Source organism: Ictidomys tridecemlineatus, chromosome 10 (genome assembly GCF_052094955.1).
Source record: "Ictidomys tridecemlineatus isolate mIctTri1 chromosome 10, mIctTri1.hap1, whole genome shotgun sequence".
Classification (NCBI taxonomy): domain Eukaryota; kingdom Metazoa; phylum Chordata; class Mammalia; order Rodentia; family Sciuridae; genus Ictidomys; species Ictidomys tridecemlineatus.
The window spans coordinates 7,840,632-7,855,719 of record NC_135486.1 but is presented as its reverse complement, the minus strand read 5'-3'; the positions used below and the strand labels follow the sequence as shown (position 1 = coordinate 7,855,719).

The 15,088-nt window shown below is 34.7% G+C and overlaps 1 protein-coding gene across 18 annotated transcripts in view; it reads right to left on the bottom strand.

Moving 5' to 3' along the window:
• Rabgap1l (RAB GTPase activating protein 1 like) overlaps positions 1 to 15,088 on the bottom strand; it is a 581,968-nt gene that overhangs the window by 560,315 nt on the left and 6,565 nt on the right. For 7 of the 18 annotated variants that reach the window (XM_078022342.1, XM_078022343.1, XM_078022355.1 and 4 more), the window contains exon 2: positions 2,942 to 3,013. The exons of the other annotated variants lie outside the window; for them this stretch is intronic. The gene's annotated coding sequence lies outside the window, so the exon portion shown is untranslated. The remainder of the gene's footprint in view (positions 1 to 2,941; positions 3,014 to 15,088) is intronic. 18 annotated transcript variants of the gene reach the window in all.

Sequence of the window (15,088 nt, the reverse complement as noted above, 5' to 3'; positions counted from 1 at the left end):
GAGAGAATGGATCCTCCAGAGGTCATAAGGGTTCAGCCCTAATAAATGGATTAATGTTATTATCTCAGGAGTGGATTGTTAATTAAGCAGGGGTTGGACCCTTATCCTTCTCCATCCTCCTGTGTTCTCTCACCATGTGATGTCTTCTGCCATGTTATGACAGTGCAAAAAGGCCTTCATCAGATGAAGACACTCCATATTGGACTTCCCAGCCGTCACAAATGTGAGCCAAACAAATCTCTTTTCTTTATATATTCTGTTATCATGGCAGAAAATGAGCCATGAGAACTTGTTTCTTTGCTTGGTTAAAAACCTGAAGAGGTGGGCACTGTGGCACACGCCTGTAATCCCAGCAGCTTGGGAGGCTGAGGCAGGAGGAAGGAGGAAGGAGAGTTCAAAGACAGCCTCAGCAAAAGGGAGATGCTAAGCAACTCAATGAGACCTTGTCCCTAAATTTAAAAAAAGAAAAAAAAAAAAAGAAAGTCTGGAGAAGTGCAAAAGTGGCTTCATTAATTCTTCCAAACCTCTAATTGATATCTTCAGTACAGTTACAGAAACAAATTAAGTCTAAGATCAAGTAACTAAAGTAAATGAAACACACTAGCAATGTCAAGAGAACTATGGAGATGGTTATTATCATTTACAATACAAACTGGTCACATTAATTTCTTTAAAAACTTCAGAGAAAAAAAAATAAAAATAAATAAATAAAAACTTCAGAGATAATCTATATTGAACATATATTAACTTTAATCTATTTAAATCTTCAAGCCAATTGGTCTAAGACTGACACTTAGGGAAAAAAAAACCTAAGATAATGCTACCTGCTTTTTTTTTTAAAGAGTCAGTGAGAGAGAGAGAGAGAGAGAGAGAGAGAGAGAGAGAGAGAGAGAGAGAGAGAGAGAGAGAATCTTTTTAATATTTATTTTTTAGTTTTCGGCAGACACAACATCTTTGTTTGTATGTGGTGCTGAGGATCGAACCCGGGCCACACGCATGCCAGGTGAGCGCGCTACCGTTTGAGCCACATTCCCAGCCCATGCTACCTGCTTTTGTTGCTCAGAAATTAGACTCCACCACTGTACTCAATTCCACAGTCTAATCGCAACTTTTATAAATCTAGTCCATCTTTCCACTTATTGCTGTATGAGCCCCCTAGACCCTGGCTTAATCTGATCATTTCCCTGTGTACCTCTCTTTTTTTGTCTTAATATTACCAGTTCTGACTCTTCTCTTTGGCTTGTCTCTTTTGTCTCTTTTCTTAATATTACCAGTCCTGACTTGTCTCTGTCTTTTTTTTTTTTTTAGTTGTAGTTGGACAACAGGACCTTTGTTTTATTTATTTACTTTTATGTAGTGCTGAGGCTCAAATCTAGCGCCTCAAACGTGCTAGGCAAGCACTCTACTGCTGAGCCACAACCCCAGCCCCCTGACTTGTCACTTATTCTATGTACTTCTCTAGATATTCCCTTAGCATCTTTTAGCATTGTTCTGTTCACTGGCTAATAAAAACCAGCAGGGCAGTAAGCAAGTTGATCATGGCATACCAAAGAGTTATAAGACCAGGGTTAAAATTAAAGAGAAAAAAATGCAACAGGAATGTATGTGGAAGAGAAAAAAGAAAGCAAGCAATCAATATTTAATGAGCATCTACTATATAATCTTCTCCCAACAAAAGTATGAGTACACATTATTAGCTCAATTTATAAGGGCAACAAACTCAAGTAATTTTCCCCATGGTTACAGACCAAAAAGGGGGTTAAAAAAAAAAAAAGAAGAAGACAATATTCCATGATCTGAATGACCAGTCTGGTTTTTCTCAACCCGTTACACAGATCTCCAGGCATAAACTGAAACACTGGGGAACCACTAAGACAGAGATGCTGAATGCTCATCCAGAGAGGCAGTGTCAGTTCAAAGCTAGCCTCAGCAAAAAGGAGATGGTTCATTCACTCTAGTTTTTCAAGGTTAACTGACAAGTAGGATGTGGGGTTTTTCTGTTTTTTTTTTGTTAGCAATTAAAAATTTATGTAAGTAGTATGAAATTAAATGAAACGTAAAAGTCATATGAATTTTTAAACAGAGAAGTTAAGAAATTTTCAAGATGTCCTAAGGCACATCCCAACAGGTAGACCTACTGACCTCTGCCGTAAAGATTTTTTTGCTGATACATTAAGAAGATCTGTTTTACAGATATGGGGAGATATGGTTTAAAATGTCTGGATTAACAAACCTGGAAACCTCCTCCAACTCTCCCCAAAAGAGTCAATCACTCCCTCTATAGTTTATACAACATTTTATATAATTTATATCCCTATTCTAGTATTTATCATAATTATTTATCTATTATAATTATTTCACCTGGGACAGCAACAGTATTTTATTCATCCTTATGTTCTCAGAAGATCCCTCAAAAGTATAACGATTATAGTACACCACATTCAACATTTGTTGAATGAATAGGTTAAACATACATATTTCAAAAATCAAAGTAATTTCTCTCTAGTAAGATCATTTCAACACAGAGAACTTAAAAAGATTTTAATAATATTAAACAACACTTACTAATACCAAATCCAAATCCACTTATAGCTAATGAGATTTGAAAGGCTAATTTCCTCACCCATAGTCCAGAAACCATATTACACAGACTTAATATTAAGACAACACTAAACTCATACTATATACAGTTCTTTACATAAAATATACCTTTCCAAATCAGAGAATTTCTAGTCATCAAAAACAAATTACAGGGTCTGGGGCTGTAGCTCAGTGGTAGAGCGCCTGCCTCACTTATGTTATGTGAGGCAGTGGGTTGGAGCCTCAGCATCACATAAAAATAAATAATACAAAGGTATTACATCTATCTACAACTAAAAAAGATATATTAAAAAAATGTTCCAGGAGGCTGGGGATGTGGCTCAAGAGGTAGCACGCTTGCCTGACGTGTGCAGCCCGGGGTTCGATCCTCAGCACCACATACAAAAAACAAAGATGTTGTGTCTGCCAAAACCTAAAAAAAAAAAAAAAAAAAAATTATATATGTATAATATATATAATTTATATATATATATATATATATAAATTCTCTCTCTCTCTCTCAAAAAAAAAATGTATGTTCCAGGAATATATGTTATATATACATATATATTTTTTCATGATTCCCTATATTAAAAATACTGTTTCAGAGATAGGGATATAACTCAGTGATAGAGTACCTTCCTAGCATCCCAAAAGCCTGGGTTCAATTCCCAGCAAGACACACACACACACACACACACACACACACACACACACACACACACACAAACAGCCTGGGCTGAGGATGTGGCTCAGTGGTATAGCACTTTCCTGGCATGTATGAGACCCCAGGTTCAAACCTCAGCACTCAAAAACAAAGAAAAAAAATTTTTTAATTAACCCACCATTTACCAAACATGATCACATTCTATTCTCTTTCCCTGTATGTGTCTATACTACCAAAGGTACAGCTGAGCAGTAAAATGGTCAGATATAAAGGTGAATAAAAATACATAAAAAATGACAAACTGGAAAGTCAGCCTCTAAGCAATTAGGCTGACCAGTTCTTCTATAGAATGAAGTAGAAGGAGAACAGGGGTCTTTGCAAAAATTGCTTGTACTTAAATAATAAAAATAATAAAGATACATGCATTATTTTTAAAATCAAAACACTGACTTTATTACATTTCTCACTAGAAAGCACTCTCCTAAAACATTGTCAAATCTTTCAGAAATATTTTCATTTAACATTCAATCAAAAAGGAAAAATAAATACTAGTTATTACTTTAAGATTAACTATCCTTGAATCTTCCCTACCTGAAATTTATCTACATAGAGAATTTCCTTGGGAGTTTCTACTACAATATTCTATTTGGTAAATATTTTCATCATTCAATGGAACACATTTCATCGCCAATAAAATGAGTTTCAATATTACTGTTTAAAAAAAGTCAACACTTCTTTATTAGAATTAAAAGAAAAATTTAAATAGAATTTTAAAGTAAATGTATACAAAGATCCAGTGACACTTGCAAAAATCTGTCCCTGGGAAATGCTTGTCAATATATGAAAATACAGTTACAAGAAAATACCATTGTTTTTAGCAAGGTAGGTGGGAAAAAGGGGCAATATAAATGTCTAACAATAAGGACACAGTTCAATAACTCTATTCTAATGAGCCTGTTTCTTTTTAAAAAAAAAAAACAGTTATTAAACAATGTATAATAACAAGCAGAATTTCACTTTTTTAATTAAACTCTCCTTTTAAATATGTTAAAATAATCACATACGGAGGTGCTGGCATTGTGGCTCAGTGGTAGAGTGCTTGCCTAACACATGTGAGGCACTGGGTTCAGTCCTCAGCACCATATAAAAATAAACAAACAAAATAAAGGTATTGTGTCCTTCTATAACTAAAAATATATATTAAATTTTTTTAAAAAATCATCACATACCACCCTGAATTTTTACATACAGGCAAAAAGTTTCAAGTAATTATTTGAGCCTGGTGCGGTGGTGTATACCTGTAATCCCAGCAGCACAGGAGGCTGAGACAGGAGAATTGTGAGTTCAAAGCCAGCCTCGGCAAAAGCAAGGCCCTAAGCAACTCAGTGAGACCCTGTCTCTAAATAAAATACAAAATAGGGCTGGGGATGTGGTGTCAGTAGTAGAGTGCCCCTGAGTTCAATCCCCTGTACGGAAGGAAAGAAGGAAGGAAGGAAGGAAGGAAGGAAGGAAGGAAGGAAGGAAGGAAGGAAGGAAGGAAGGAAAACACTATAAATAAAATAAATTATTTGAATGTGTGTTTTAAAACAAAAACATCAATTTAATTATAAGTAAAACTTTCTAAAAGAAAGAAATTTTTAAATTATCCTTCGATATACATTAACTCTGTTAATTGCCAAGGCAAGATGCATATAACTCTGTTAATTGTCAAGGCAAGATGCATATAATTTGCTTCATTTCAAGAGATACTTATTACTGGAAAGTCCCTAACAGATTTTGAAGTTAGAGCCACATGATTACAAGGCATCTCCAAGTCTCCTCATATCTCCCAAATACAGTCAGTGGAAGCAAGAGGACAGCAGAGAATACTAACAGATCCCTCCCATTCCTAGAAAAACACCTTAATGGAGTTTATGAACTCAAAGAGGCCAAGAGTCATTGTCTTACATAGCAAAAAGACCCTGAGCAGAGAAAGGTTGCTACTACAACTCTGCACAACACTGAATGAGCTCTGGAATCAACTTTCACACCCTCAGTTCAAGCATCTTGTTAAAGTAGGCATTTCTGGCATACAAATGTCAAAATTAAAAGCTTATTAACTTTGGCTACTCCAAATTGAAGAAGTAATAAAAAGAGGTAGGTCTTAATCGGATAATCTGAATTAAATAAATAAGAGAATACATGATGTCAACACTGCAGAGTTTTATGTAGCTTCTCTGCTGGGACTCTAGGCAATAACTGCTACCCAATGACTCCTTTCCCAAGATTAGAATACTTACTTTTTGTTCTAATTTACAAGAAAAATACTGGACATTTTTTTTTTTTTTTTGCCATACTGGGAGCTGAACCCAGGGCCTTATACCTGCTAGACAAGCATTTAACCACTGAGCTACATCCTTATATCTAAGTTGGACATTTTAAACTTAAGTGAAAATAGAGACTCCACCGTCATTTCAGATGGGCTAGGGTCCTCAATAAAGTGATCCTTGAAAAAGCAGAAAATAACATATTTATACTGATATATAATGTACACATTTAATGTAGTATACAGCATATGAAGCATATAGGGAATTTACATATTGAGTATATTACTAATATAAAAATATCAAAATTTACTATAAAAACTTATCATATACTTTCACATAAATTTCTTTGGTGTTACACTAGATGTAGTCTCTCTAATCAGTTTCTAAAAAACTAGTTAACTCAGTTGCAAAATACATATTATTTTACCTCCAAAATCCAACCAATTATGTTTCTATAAGTAAAATCTTCAATTCCATAGAGTTCCATTTCTCTACCTCCTAAGAATGCCATGTACCAATCAGAAGAGAATTAGTATAAGCAAAATAGCCAATTCCCTGAGTAGTTTGACTTTAAGGATACTGAGAAGATGTGACAGTTACATAAACAGTTCTTAAAGATAGTGATATTTACATAGTTCTTAGACAAAATGAACACTTTAAACTCCAAAACTCAGGTTTTCTTTTGTCTTTTTTTTTTTTTTTAATTGGTACTTGGGATTGAACCCAGGGCACTTAATCACTGAGTTACATCCCCAACCCTATTTATTTCTTATATTGAGACAGGGTCTTGCTATATTTCTGAGGCTAGCTTTGAACTTGCAATCCTCCTGCCTCAGCCTCCAGAGACACTGGGATTACAGAAGTGCATCACTGAGCACAGCTTCAATTATTTTTTAGTGGGATTCATTAACACTGGAATGATTTCAATATCAAGTGTTATTGAGGATATGAAGCAATCAGAATTCTCCTAGACGCTGTATTAGTAAAAATGATCCTTTTGGAAACCTGTTTGAATGAGCTGTGGAATGGTGAGCATCTTCTTAAAGTAGGCATTTTTAGCATTCAAGTACAAAAATTAAAAGCTAATTATTCTTGGCTACCAAAAACTGAATAAATAAAAGAAGAGAAGTACATCTTAGTCTGGGAATCTAAGCTAAAGAAATCCTGAGGAGAGCACAGGGGATCAACACTGCAGAGCTTTATAAAGCACTCTGGTAGTTTAATAAGTCCACAAATTCTTTTGATATAACTTGCTTAGAAAAGTGGAGTGCAGTATAATGTTCCTCCCCTTGAATGTGGGTTGGTTTAGTGACTTACTTTTAAAGAACAGAATGTGGAGGAAGTGATGATGTAATTTTGGAGACCAGGTTTTAAAAGATACCGTGGGAGGGGAGGGGAGGGGGGATAGTAGGGGATAGGAAAGGTAGCAGAATACAACAATTACTAATTGGGCATTATGTAAAATTGTGGATGTGTAACCGACGTGATTCTGCAAACTGCATTTGGGGTAAAATTGGGAGTTCATAACCCACTTCAATCTAATGTATGAAATATGATATATCAAGAGCTTTGTAATGTTGTGAACAACCAATAAAAAATAAAAAAATTAAAAAAAAATAAAAATAAAAAAAATAAAAGATACCGTGGCTCTCTCTTTGCTTTTTTATATCACTTGCCACAGTGATCTAAATTTCACACAAAAATTAGCTTAACAAAGCTTCCCACTATTTAAAGACTTTTTTGATGAAATCAATGGTAATATTAACCAATGTGACCTTTTGTAATGGTAAATATGTTAACATTATGAAGATCTATATAACTCAGTGAAGCAATGTTTTCCTACTGACCAATGTTACAAAATCATGCATACAAAAAAGATCTATTACAAGACAAATGTATGGATTTTAACTGTAACATGGCACAAAACATTCATTAATATGTCAAATTCCAAAACACAATTAACCATTAACAAACTTCCAATTTTAGAATTCTGGTGAAAATATCAACAGCATCTAAAAGGCTGTTAAAACACTCTTTGGACTACATATAAGGCCAGTTTCTTTTTTTTACATACTTCCACACAAAAGACATACCACAATGGGATGAACACAGTAGCAGATATGAGAAACTATCTTCTTATTAAACTAGATATCAAAGATAATTGCAAAATATGAAGTAACATTATCATATCACTAAGCTGTTTAATTTGAGGTAACTTTTTAAAATTAAAAATGACTATTTATATTAAATGTCATGGGTTTATTATTTTAAAATGAATAAATAAGCACTTTAAGTTATCAGTCTTAACTACTGATAGGGTAAGCATCCCTGTATACACATCCAACATCTTACTTTTTTGGTCATGCTATACCTTTTATATAAAGTACCCTTCCTTCCTCATATGGCCACACTCAGATCTACCAATCCTCCAAAACTCAGCTCAACATCTATTTCATTCCTTGTGTCCAGCCTCTCCATCTACACATTATTTTCTACTTGATTTGCCAATGTACTTTAACTGAACTTCTGTCAAAATTTTCTCTACATAATTTATGTTCCTTGAAGACAAATTAGTCATTGTATCTTCAACTCAACATACAGTGGGCATAAAATGAATACTTGAAAAATAAACATTTATAAACAATAACAAACTATATCTTGAAGAACAAGAAACAAGAATATGAAATAACTTTTTAAAACTAAGAATGGTTAGAAAAATGTAACCACAGAGTTAAATGGGTTCTTAGAAGGCAATGAGTTCAACTTCTGATCTAAATTATCCCTCCAAAGTGTTTTCCTCAATCAGAGTTGTTATTTGGAAAAACAAAGAATAGCTAAATATACATAAACTATATGTAGAAAAAGAGACTATTAAAAAGGTATCTATAGGAAAGCAAGGAAACAGAATTATAAAGGTCACACAACCAAGGATATGCTTGTCCCTGCCCAGTGATGACACCGCTGGGCACAGATGCCAGGGCTACACCATCACACCATCAACAAACCCTGATGCCACATGTAACATCACTGTCTGTTGCTTTTGAAACAAAATGATATTGTGAGCTACTACTACCATCCATCATTAGAACGGATTTTGTACAGTTCCATTTTCTTTATATTACTAGCTTCCAGTCCATACTGGAGGTATAATTGACTGATGGAACCAAGGTGTATTCTCATGCTCTAGATGAAAAGGGAGCCAGGAATACAATTTCTCCTTCTCCAGAGAAAAGAAGCCTGTGCCTAATAATTGGTAAAATTTCCCAAATGTAGCAGAGAGGTTCAAATTCTGGAAGGCAAAAAAATGACAAATATTCACTATTCTTTCCCTAGTCTTATCTATCTTTACTGATAGCATTCCAATAGCCCCATTACCCCAAAAAACAATCATTATCAAAGCTATATGGTAATTAGAGTCGAGTATTGTCCCACAGATTACTTATTGATTACAAAACAGAACATCATAGAGATAAATTCATTCACATGTTCACTGAACCATTATTGGCAATAACCTAATGTGAAAAAAACCTAAACTGTTGATCAACAGATAAAACTAAAATAAAGCAGATAAAAGTGGACAAAAATTTTGGTGTACACACAAGCATACACAAAGGAATACAAATTAGCCTTTTAAAAGGAGACCTTTCCTTTAGTTACCCATACCACATCCTACCCCATACCTCCCAGCACCCCACCATCTGCACCAGCTAGCTTCAAGCCCTGGAAATTCTGCCAAACGTGCTGCTGCTGTGTCCCTCCACTGCCAACATGATTATCTACCCAAACCTCATGAGACACAGTAAGGTGATCTTTGACATTTACAAAATCCAGAAGATCAAAAATTAGTTGTGCCTGGAGATGGAGGGGAAGGTGATAGATAGACAAGAAGATTGTAACATTGATGACACTCTCAGTGGTAGAAAAGCCTCTGCTGAAGGCCCTGAGGGTAACTGCTGATGTTGACATTGTCCTGAACCACCCGCTTACAGGAAACCAACTTCACAGAAGAAGCCTATAAAAAGTACATCAAAGACTACATTAAACCAATCAAACTTGAAGAACAGAGACCACAAAGGGCAAACCCTTTACAACAGTGGTTACAGAACAAATCATGTATATATCTGATAATTTCAAACACTAGCAGTTCTTTATTGATAATAACATGAATCTAAACAGCATGGTTGCTCTGCTGGATGGTCTTCTTTAAGGATGGCTTAGAAAGGAAAAATGTTATCATATTGGGCAATTACTTTGAATCTATCACCTGTCATCACAACTGGCTATGCTATATAACAATAAAGGCCACTGCTTATCAAGCCACACAACACCAAAACTTAAGGCAGGACTAATGCCATCTTGAGGTATTCATTATTTTTTACCTTGATTTACTTAGCGTGGAGACTGTTTTAAAGACAGGAAAATAAACACATCATGGAGGTTGTCTAAAAATAAAGTCAAAAAAAGAGGAGGAGGAAGATGGAGATGCTGCCATCTGGGATAAACCTAGAAGACATTTTGGGAAGAACCTAGAAGACATTTATGGTAAATTAAATAAGTCAGAAAAAAATACTGCATGATCTCACTCATATGTGGAATCTTTAAAAAGTTAAATAAATAGACATGGAGGGGAAAGAAATGGGCAGAAGTAAGTCAAAGGTATAAACTTGCAATTACTAGAATGAGTAAGTCTAGAGACCCACTGTACAACATGAAGACTATAACTAAAAACAGTAAATATATTGAAATATATTTCAATAATATAGACATATATTATTGAAATTTTGCTAAGAGTAGATTTTAGATGCTCTTGCCAAAAAATAATAACTATGAAAGGTGAGAGTCTAATTAATTAGCTATAGTAACCATTTCACTATGCACATGCATATTAAAATATCATGTTATAAAATTACATATATACAAAAAGAAAAAAGAATGATATTTGATGACGTAAACTAAAACAAAAAAGATATTAGGGTGTTTCTAGCTAATGTGAGGATATCACAAAAGAAGTCATTCCTTACAAAGACTCTTAACTTCTTGACACTGGAAGAATCTTAAAAGTCTCCTAATGTCATTCACATATACTTCTCATTGCAAAAACGGAAGAATTCAGGATGCTAGAGATCAACTAATCCACTTTTTATTCAATACACCCCTACACTTCTGCCTTCTACTCCCTTTTACTCACTCATCCTTTACGTGAACAAAGTATATCTTTTACATTACAGATAATAGTCTTTTTAAAATATTTATTTTTTTTAGTTGTAGTTGGACACAATACCTTTATTTTATTTATTTATATATGGTGCTGAGGATTGAACCCAGGGCCCTGCACATGCTAGGCAAGCACTCTACCACTAAGTCACAATCTCAGCCCCAGATAATAGTCTTTTAAGGACAAGATACTTCTAAAATTTATATGGAAATGCAAAGGGTCTAGAAGAGTCACAAAAATTTTTGAAAAAAAAATAAAGTTGATTATTTACCTGTTATGTTAAAAAAGTAGTCTTTTAAATATTCATTTTTTTAGTTTATATTATGGCATTATTAATTACTAATCACAAATTAATATATGTGCAAAATTTTAAAGATTTCTTTGACTTCTTAAATATCATACAATAAAATGAATACAGCAAAGAATGGTTTTATATTCTTTTGTAAATATTACCGTTTTATATTCTTTTGTAAATATTACTGTTTGTGTTTGTGTGTGCATGGGAGTGAGGATGGACGCAGGGTGCTTTACCACTGAGCTATATACCCCAGCCTTTTTTGGGGGGGGGCAGGGGAGGGCAGGAGGTACCAGGGATTAAACTCAGGGGCACTCAACTACTGAGCCATATCACCAGCTTTATTTTTTTTTCAATTTTTTTAGTTGTTCTACTTAGTTATACATGAGAGCAGAATGCATTTCAATTCTTTGTACACAAATAGAGCACAACATTTCAATTATCTGGTTGTACACAATGTAGAGTCACACCATTCAAACAATCATATATGTACCTAGGGTAATGATGTCCATTTCATTCCACCATCTTTCCTGCTCCCGTGCACCTTCCCCTCTCCACCCTCCCCTTTGCCCAATCCAAAATTCCTCCATTCTCCCATGACAATCCCTCTCATTATGGATTAGCATCCACTAATCAGAGAAAACACTCTTTGGCTTTTGGTTTTTAGGGATTGGCTTAATTTGCTCAGCATGATATTCTCCAACTCCATCCATTTACCTACAAATGCCATAACTTCATTCTCTTTTAATGCTGAGTAATATTCCATTGTGTATTTATACCACAGTTTCTTTATCCATTCATCAGTTGAAGGGCATCTAGGTTGCTTCCATAGTTTAGCTATTGTGAATTGTGCTGCTATAAACATTGATGTGGCTGTGTCACTATAGTATGCTGTTAAGACCTTTGGGTATAGATCAAGAAGTGTGATGGCTGGGTCAAATGGTGGTGCCATTCCAAGTTTTCTGAGGTATTTCCATACTGCTTTCCAAAGCAGTTGCACCAGTTCGCAGTACCACCAACAGTGTATGAGTATACCTTTTCCCCTACATCCTCATCAACACTTCTTTTTGCTTGTATTCTTGATAACTGCCATTCTGACTGAAGTGAGATGAAATATTAGAGTAGTTTTGATTTGCATTTCTCTAATTACTAGAGACGTTGAACATTTTTTCATATATTTGTTGATCTATCATATATATTCTTCTGAGAAGTGTCGTTCCTTAGCCCATTTATTGATTGGGTTGTTTGTTCTTTTGGTGTTAAGTTTTTTCAGTTCTTTATATATCCTGGAGATAAGTGCTCTATCTTATGCACATGTGGTAAATTTCTTCTCCCACTTTGTAGGCTCTCTCTTCACATCATTTTTTCTTTTGCTAAGGAGACGCTTTTTAGTTTGAATCCATCCCACTTACTGATTCTTAATTTTATTTCTTGTGCTTTACGAGTCTTGTTAAGGAAGTCAGAGCCTAATCCAACAAGATGAAGATTTGGGCCTACTTTTTCTTCTATTAGGTGCAGGGTCTCTAGTCTAATTCCTAGGTCTGTGATCCACTTGAGTTTTGTGCTCCAGCCCTATTTTGTATTTTATTTAGAGACAGGGTCTCACTGAGTTGCTTCGGGCCTCGCTAAGTTTTTAAGGCTGGCTTAGAACTCGAGATCCTCCTGCCTCAGATTTTGGAGCCACTGGGATTGATACTGCCTTTTTTGATTCTCATAATGATCCCATGAAACATAGAAAGCAAGTAATATCATTCCTATTTTAACGATAATCAATACAGAATAAGTCGTTCAGAGTTACTATGAGACAGATTTAGGAGCAAAAACTATATAAGCTTAGACAGATTGCTAAACTTCTGTTTCCTCACCTGCAAACTACGAATGATATTAAAATAGTTCATACCCCATACACTTACTATGAAGATTAACCAGTTAATATATTTGTCTTATGTAATAACTAATCCATACACTCAATTAATATTAGCTTATTATCTGCAAAGAGGGGAAAAAAACTAGCCAAATCATTTATCCTCTCTGAATCTCACAGCAGCACTAGATCAAGAACTGTCCTGTGTGCTACCCGCATTGTTTTTCATAAAACTAAAAATATTTTTAGCTATTTTCATCTTAAAGACTATTTTTCTCTGCACAGCTCACTGCTCCAATTGGGCAACCAATAATAATTTCTAAAAGCTACTATTTTCTTCCATTTCTAACTGAAATTCTAAAAAGTTGAAAAATTGCTGAAGTTTTCTGAGAAAAAGTCTCAGTAAAACCTAATAATGTTAAAGTTAGCACAAATTAAATTTATTCTCAAACAGGGAAGTAACTGATTAACCGATAAACTAGTTTTCTCTAACCTATTAGCAGATTATCTTTAAAATTCTTTATCTGGGGGCTGGGGTTATAGCTCAGTGGCAGAGCACTTGCCTAGCATGTGTAAGGCACAGCACCACATATAAATAAGAAAATAAAGGTCCATCGACAACTAAAAAAATAAAAATAAAAATTTTGTTTAATCTGATATCTTCATATGGTAGAGATAGCTAATCTATTGTTTGTGATACAAGGTGCAACAGAAGAAATCTGTTAGGTCTACCAAAACCATTGACAATGTTGATGAGAAACTTGAAATGCATGTCAGAATTTATAAAACTTAGGGCTAGATTCAGTAAAAAATTAAGCTGCATAACTCTTGTGAAAATTTTTTATAGTTTCACTAGTATTGGCAAATAGGTGGTTCAAAGATTTGAATAATAATATTTAATTCCATTTTCCCACTAACTTCAACAAGATGAGTGAGTATTAGGTTCTAGAATACTGAGGGGGGGAAAAGTAGAGGATTAAAAAAAAAACTGACTTAATTACCATTCACTACAACTTGATAATGCAAGTTGGTAACAGACCTTTGCACAGAAAGTCTGAGACAAAAGCAAATGAAAACATTAGTCTAAACATGATCACTGACAGCAGGGTAAATAAAAGACAACGATTTAAAATGAAAGAATAAAGAGAGAAGACCTTTGGGAAAATACAATGATGAATGAGGTCTCGTGCAAATGGCTACTGAATAAAAATATTCCTCTAGAAGAAACTCACAAGTCATACTGTGTGTGTGTGTGTTTTTTTTTTTTTTAAAGAGAGAGTGAGAGAGGGGGGAGAGAGAGAGAGAGAGAGAGAGAGAGAGAGAGAGAGAGAGAATTTTAACATTTATTTCTTAGTTCTCGGCGGACACAACATCTTTGTTGGTATGTGGTGCTGCTGAGGATCGAACCCGGGCCGCACGCATGCTAAGCGAGCGCGCTACCGATTGAGCCACATCCCCAGCCCCCATACTGTGTGTTAGCACAGGTATAGGCTCCCTCCAACAGTTGACTTTTCACTCAACAGTGTAATCTATACAAGATGTCAAACCAAGATTAATTTACAGACAAATAAACTATTTTTAAAAATACCTAATGATCCTTCTAAAGACAATTTGACATTTTATACAATGTTCTTGTTTGTTTGTTTTTGGTACTGAGTATTGAACCCAGGAGTACCACCTCCCCAGCCTTTTTTTTTATTATTTTGAGAAAGGGTCTTGCTAAATTGCTTAAGGCCTCACTAAGTTTCTGGGGCTGGCTTTGAATTCTCAAACCTCCTGCCTTGGCTTCCAGAATTGCTGTATATAATGTTCTTAATAGAGGGCCTCAAAATGACAAATACATCTTGAAGTTCAGAATAAATATTCTACGGGGTTTACCAAAAACTAGGCTTGTACATATGTCTCTTAAACCTTAAAACTAAAAACCACAAGTTTGCATTTTTTTCTAAAAATAGTGTTTGTCATTTGCATCCCCTATATAAGAAATCTGGTTTGAGGGCAGAATATGGAATACGTGTGGGGTACAGCAAATTTGGTTAAGAAATTCTTCCCTAATATATGAATAAATTCTATACTCGACTTTTTAAAATGTGCTTCTTTCCTGGAAATCTGGCATACAAAAACTCCCTTTGGGTTTGCATTATTTTCATATTTGTGAACA